General features: G+C 45.9%; 1 non-coding gene across 1 annotated transcript; it reads left to right on the forward strand.

Annotated features, from left to right (window-relative positions):
• Positions 1–474: 474 nt before the first annotated feature.
• trnam-cau (transfer RNA methionine (anticodon CAU)) lies at positions 475–546 on the forward strand. Its single transcript has one exon. It is a non-coding gene; the product is annotated as a tRNA-Met (tRNA).
• Positions 547–6,612: the final 6,066 nt, after the last annotated feature.

Genomic DNA, 6,612 nt, shown 5'->3' on the forward strand with positions numbered 1-6,612 from the left:
TCAACAATTAAATAGGATAAAACCACATTCAATGGTAAAATATCGGGAACGAGGTGCAAGATGGGATAAAGCAAAAATTACACAGAGAGAATAGCCGGGTGGTCCAGAAAGTGAAAGAGAAAGAAACGAAAGTGGAAACGAGATAAAACAAGGAATTAACAACCGGAAGTGAAGTAAGTGGGTAGGAATAAGGGGAGGGGGGAAGATGGAATTGATGTAACATGGACAGACACAGATGGAGACCCAGTCATATACAGACACAGACACAGATAAGACCTAAACATATACAGGCATCGAGACAGACACAGACAGAAAACATAGACACAGTCAGATACAAATACGCAAAAACGCACAGCCACACCAAGACACACATGCGCAGACACATACACACACACACACACACACACACACACACACACACAAACGCACGATATTTAAACATCATTTATGGAAGAGCAAGGTTGTTTTTTTCATAGCAGAGTGGCGCAGCGGAAACGTGCTGGGCCCATAACCCAGAGGTCGATGGATCGAAACCATCCTCTGCTATGTCAGCGGCTGCCAACAGCAATTTTCCCTCAGTTCGCTTTAAAACACGAGACCATCCTTTCACTGGTAGCTGCAAGGAAATCCACTGGCTTTCGGTTGGAATGTACTTTAATCTGTTATCCTTTTTCAATTTTAGCGGAGGTTTCTGTTTGGCTGGAAAGATTAACCTATTGTGCATTGACGTATCCTAATGTCATCTATTCTGTGCAGAATAAAGCCGTGTCTTACATATAAACAGAAGAATGCTGGATAAACACAGTGTATAGTCAACGTTTGCAGAAAGGAAAATAGTTCTAATGTTTCCGGTGGATGCCCGTTCGTCACAACCGGGAAAGATAGAAAATAATCAACACACGCAAAATGTTGGAGGAACTTAGCAGGCCTGGCGGCATCTATGGAACAGAGCACAATCGACCTTTCTGGCCGAGACCCTTCATCAGGACTGGAGAAAAAGATGAGACGACCATGCATAGGAGTGAGTGAGAGAGTGAGTGAGTGAGTGTGTCTCTTTCTCTTTCTCCCTTCTCCCTCCCTCCCCGAAATCCTTCCCTGCATCGATTGCTCAGACAATATATCCTACTGGGGAATGCTCTTCATCCTAATGCACAATCAGGCACAAATGGGAGCGTGTCCTCTGTCCAGGGCTCGATAAAGAATGAGCTGAATCGGAAAGGATTCCCGAGTCCTCTCGGTCACAGAGGAAGAAATGTATGTCTGAAAAGCGCCGGTTTCGCAGTCTCCGAACAAATATTGGTTTGACCCCGCGAGACCTCGTGGGTTCGAACATCTGAATGACAGATCGCACTTTCGCGCTGGTTTCTCGTCATGGTTAGTATACCCGTCCGTCACGGAAAAGTCGGGGGTTTCATCTCCCCGACGAGGAATTAGTTTTGATGTCTCCATATTAAATGTGATTACAAACCGATTTTTCAAATCAAACTGATTTTAAAGAGGTACATCCGAGTTTGTGGTAAAAATGATCAGTTCACTGGGGATGTGGAAGAGTCCGGTCTGCAGTGATCCCGGGAAGGGAGAATCTCCCGATAGGTGTTCTGCTGCTTCAGATATCCTCTCAGCGACTCTGTGTAACTGCGCCATTCAGTGTATTCCTCAGTGACAGAGTCCAAAGTTCGCTAAAATATTTTCATCATCCACCTCTGCTATACTTTTAGTTTTAAGCAAAGGCGGTTCTGACGCTCGATTTAAGGACTACGGATCACCGAGTTAGAAAGGAGGAAGAGAGGGAAACCGACGCCTTGGCCCAGCTCAGGCCACCCTGCAGAGACAGAGTGAAATTCTCTCCTCCAAATGCGTGCCGACAGCTCAGGGTGAAAGGTCAGCGCCCTGAAACGTGAACTCTGTTTCTCCCTCCGCAGACACTGTCTGAGCTGTGGAATATTTCCGGCAGTTCAGATTTTACTTCACTAATTGTTCTGTTCTCTCAGACCCGGGATCGATATACTCCCCATGCGTTCCGGGACACAGTGACCACATTCCATGTAAAATGTCCTTCTGCCTGACCAGCCCAGTTGTGAGGAGTGTGCAGTCGTGGCTGAATCGTTTAGAGAAGCGGTATGAATTTTTTGGGAATCCACCGCGCAGCTTCTAATTCCGACAAATATTTGTTCTTAACGTTTTCTTGTCATAGTGTCAGCGACTCTCTGATGTAAATCTTTCACGCAGATTGTGAAAATCCGTGTCCCAGCATTGAAGACTAGTCAACATCATCCAGTGAAGAAATAGACCCTTTAATCCTTCTTTCACTCCCTGTCTTTGTGGCGTAATCAGAGAGCGCATTCGGCTCTTGACAGAAAGGTTGGTGGTTCGAGCCCACCCAGGGAGTGTGGTGATCCAGCTGGATGAGATGAGTTGTACAGTTCTTGTTACATGATAGAATAACTCCCTGAGTTATAACAACAGAACGTTTTGAAGTTAATAGCATCTCCTTCTGCATTAGGCCATGAACTTATCAATCACCCCTGTTATGAACCACTTCTGAAAGTCTAAGATGCCGACAATACAAAGAAGGGATCCGTATGCTCCACGACCTCTGGACTAAGTGTGTAAATATAGGAGGAGACTATGTCGAACAATATATGTGCTAGATTTTTTAAAAAATTGACTCCTTCTACTTTATGCCAGATTGATTATCAATCACACCTCACATGTGACAGAAAGCTTCTCTTTCATACTTTTCACAAACATCAAACATTACACAGTGCATTGAGAGACAACAAGGTAAATCAATAATAAAATGCAGAATAAAGTGTAACAACAACAGAGAAAGCACAGTGCGGGTAAACAATCAGCTGGAGTGTCATAAGGAGATCGATTGTGAGGTCAAGCGTCCAACATTTTTCATTAGGAAACCATTCAATGCACATAACAGCGAGACTGAAACGATCCTTCAGAATGTGGTGCGTGCTTTCTGACTGTGGACGTCAGCCATTGTCTGTATTGTACTGCTCAATTGTGATATGCTGGAAGGATTGGGCTGAAAATTACTGTCCCCATTAATCTGGGGATGTACCTCAGTGGATGAGCGCATGCTTTGCATGTATCAGGTCCCGGGTTCAATCCCGGCATCTCCAATGTGAGCATTTTTTTTTAACAAAGCAAAGCTCAAAGTGTTACGTAACCCTTATCTGGGTTAACAGAAGGATACTTTGGCGTCTGGTGGTACTGTAACTAAAGGTGCTTATTAGTAAACTAAACCATACAGTATCAAAAATGCCAATATACTTATAAAACAGGTTAGCAATAATAAAAACAGAAGTGTAGGAATTATAATGAACAGTAAAAAAAACAAGCTCTATCAAAGTCTAGAGGTAAATGATTTGTCATAAGAGAATATATTCAGTTCAGTACGTGCTGAGCTAGTTGTTGTTATGTTGCAATGCTGGAGAGAGAGAGAGAGCGCAAACGAGATGTGAGCAGCTGCAGCAGACAAACCTTCTGTTGTCTTCTTGTTCCGTTGTATTGATGTGGTCATTCAGTTATGACCCCTCCGTTCTCGGCTAGTCCGTTCTTCCGTGGTGGGCCGTCACTCTGGCATGAGTGGAGACACACACAAACACCCACCGGCCCTGCCGTCACGCTGTCAGCTTTGTGACCAATCTCCTGTTTCGGTCCTCTAAGCCCCGACATTCCTGTGGGTGCACAACACTCTTTGTCTGAGGGTGTCTCCCCAGATCCGTCCTTTATCCCCATTGACGGGGTATCAGCCATCCATCAACTCAGTATCTCCATGTCCATCAAACTAGTCCACTCCCTGCTGTCTCAGCAAGAATGTTAACGATCAAATAATTTTCTTTGCAGCAAAAGATTGTTTACCTTTTCCATCAGTGAAGAAGCCACCATACTAAATCATCCGTCTCTCTCTCTCTGTTATCTGTAGCAGATGCCTCTACTTCTGTTCTTCATCTCTCTCTCTCACACTAACAGCATAGTCCCCAGGGGGGTGTTCGCTCTGGACCCCATTTCCATCTGGTTTGTTCAGCACACATAACAAAAGCAACGCACACAAAATGCTGGTGGAACGCAGCAAGCCATGAAGCATCTGTAGGAGGAAGCAATGTCGACCTTTCGGGACGAGACCCTTCGTGTTTTCCTCGTGTTTGCCTTTTAAAGCTCAAAGCAGTCGGCACAATGATGTTACAGCCATAACGAGACGGCACAGCTCCACACTAGACCGGATTAATCCGTAACCGAAGGCTTTTCTCTTCGTTTTGACCCTCCGTCCACACTGAAACGGCTATTTCCTACCCCAGAAACGGAGCTTTTCTAAAACGCCGTCCAGAATGTGTAAGTCTGAAAACGCCGGATTGACCGGTGCAGGAGGACGGGGTAACCGGAAAAATCTAAAAACGCTGTCATGATGTGCCGGAACAGACGGCGACATTTCATTGTTTTCTTGAACTCAACCTAATAATTTCAGAACAGACGGCCACCAGACTGAGGCCAGAAGGGTTAGAAATGCACTCACCGAATGCTTTCACCTCTAAGTTACGGAATAAATAAGTATACTCACTTTGCCCTGTTTTCTGTCCTTGCGCGTATGAAGGTGGATTGCCTACTTATGCAAAGTACTTCTCTGATAATAGATGTGTAACAACCTAATGTAACACTGGATGGAAATACAAGAAAATACTGATGAAGACATGTTTTATAATTTAACAATGAGCTTTATTAAAGTAACAGAGTTAGTCAGGGTTTCAATGCTCGTCGTCTGCCGGGTCATATTGGCCGTGAAATCCCTGTGGGTTGCAGTCATATGCTCCAGTATTTGTGTTTTTTTTTTAATTTTTAATTCTTCCTGCGTGAGAGACAGCAACCGTCCGTCGTTAAAGATTTTCTCGGCTGTAAATGAACAAATGCGCACCGAGTCTTTCACAGCGAGATTCGACACCAAATATGTCGCTTGTTTTCGTTCGATATGTCCTGCGCATGCTCAGTAGGAGGAGATTCGCCGAAATATCCGTTTTAATGTGGACAGAAGTATTTTCAAAAACTTTAGGGTGGACGCCTACCGTGGACGCTTTGCTCTCTGCTGCATGAAGCTTTGTCTGGTAATGAACAGATTGAACAGAAAATACTGGAAACATTTGTGAGTGATGAAACGGGATTAACCTTTCTGATCGTGTCATTCAATTAGAAATAGTGAGAGAACAAGATAGCTTTCAGTGCCAAAGAAGGTGAGAAGTTGGGTGGGAAGAGAAAAGGAGGACATCTCTGAAGGGCCGAGACCAATACAGGATGGCGGTTAGACAAATCAGAAAGAGAAACACTGTGCTAAAATAGACGAACGACGGGCAGAAATGATCATTTCATAGAGACTGAAATAATGTGGCTGAGTGATTCCAGGCCAAGACATTACTGAAAAACAGGTACCACACACGGCGATCGCCGGGAACCGAACCCGGGTGAGCTGCTTGAAAGGAAGCTATGCTCATCCCTATACACTATCGCTCCATGTTGCTGGAGTTTCGAGTAGAGAAGCGTCTCCCGTGCTCCATGTGATTCCATAGACCCCGAGCTGCTCTCTGTCGGATCAATCCTCACTCTGCAGCAGGTTTTATTGCGGACAGTTGACATCGCCATCCTCAAACAGAGGAAGTTATACAACAGCCAACGAACATTCACCAGGGATCGGACTGAGTGAGAGCCAAACTCTGAGAGAGTCGGAAGGGTTGCAATTGGTGCCTGTTTCACACACCAGCAAATGTCGAAAACAAATCCTGATCGTGTATGTTCTTTAGTAAAGCCGATGTTTATGTACGAGGTTGATTGATAAGTTCGTGGCCTACGGTAGGAGATGAGTTATACAGCTTCCGTGAGAAAAGAGTAGCCAAAGTTTCGGGCCGAGACCGTTCATCGGGAATGGGGGTGAAGAGAAGGCCGAAGCCCAGTTATAGAGATGGGGAGGGGTAGGTCCTCGAGGCGCCAGGTGAAAAACCAATCAGAGGAAAGATAAATGGGGGGAGGGGTAAGCATGAAAGAACTGTAGAGATAAAGAAGCAGAAAGTTGAAAGGGGGGGGAGGCAGAGAGGGACCTGGGATAGGAGAAGGGGGAGGGGAGGGAATTGCCTCAAATTGGAGAATTCAATGTTCATACCACCAGGCTGGAGGCTACCCAGACGGTAGATGAGGTGTTGCTCCTCCAACCTGAGTTTGGTCTCATCATGGCAGTAGAGGAGGCCATGTATGGACATATCTAGATGGCAATGAGAGGCAGAGTTGAAGTGGGTGGCTACCGGGAGGTCCTGTCTATTGTGACGGATGGAGCGTAGGTCCATCAGGTCTCGCCGATGTAGAGGAGGCCGCACCGGGAGCACCAGATGCAATAGACTAAATGCAACAGACTCGCAGGTGAAGTGTTGCCTCAGCTGGAAGGACTGGCTGGGGCCCGGAATGGTGATAAGGGGGGAGCTGTGGGGACAGGTGTAGCATTTGCGATTGCAGGGATAAGTGCCAGGTGGGAGTTCGGTGGGGAGGGACGTGTGGACCAGGTAGTCGCGGAGGGTACGATCGCTGCAAAAAGCTGAGAGGGGTAGGAATGGAAAGATG

The sequence above is a fragment of the Hypanus sabinus genome, chromosome 31 (genome assembly GCF_030144855.1).
Source record: "Hypanus sabinus isolate sHypSab1 chromosome 31, sHypSab1.hap1, whole genome shotgun sequence".
Lineage (NCBI taxonomy): Eukaryota > Metazoa > Chordata > Chondrichthyes > Myliobatiformes > Dasyatidae > Hypanus > Hypanus sabinus.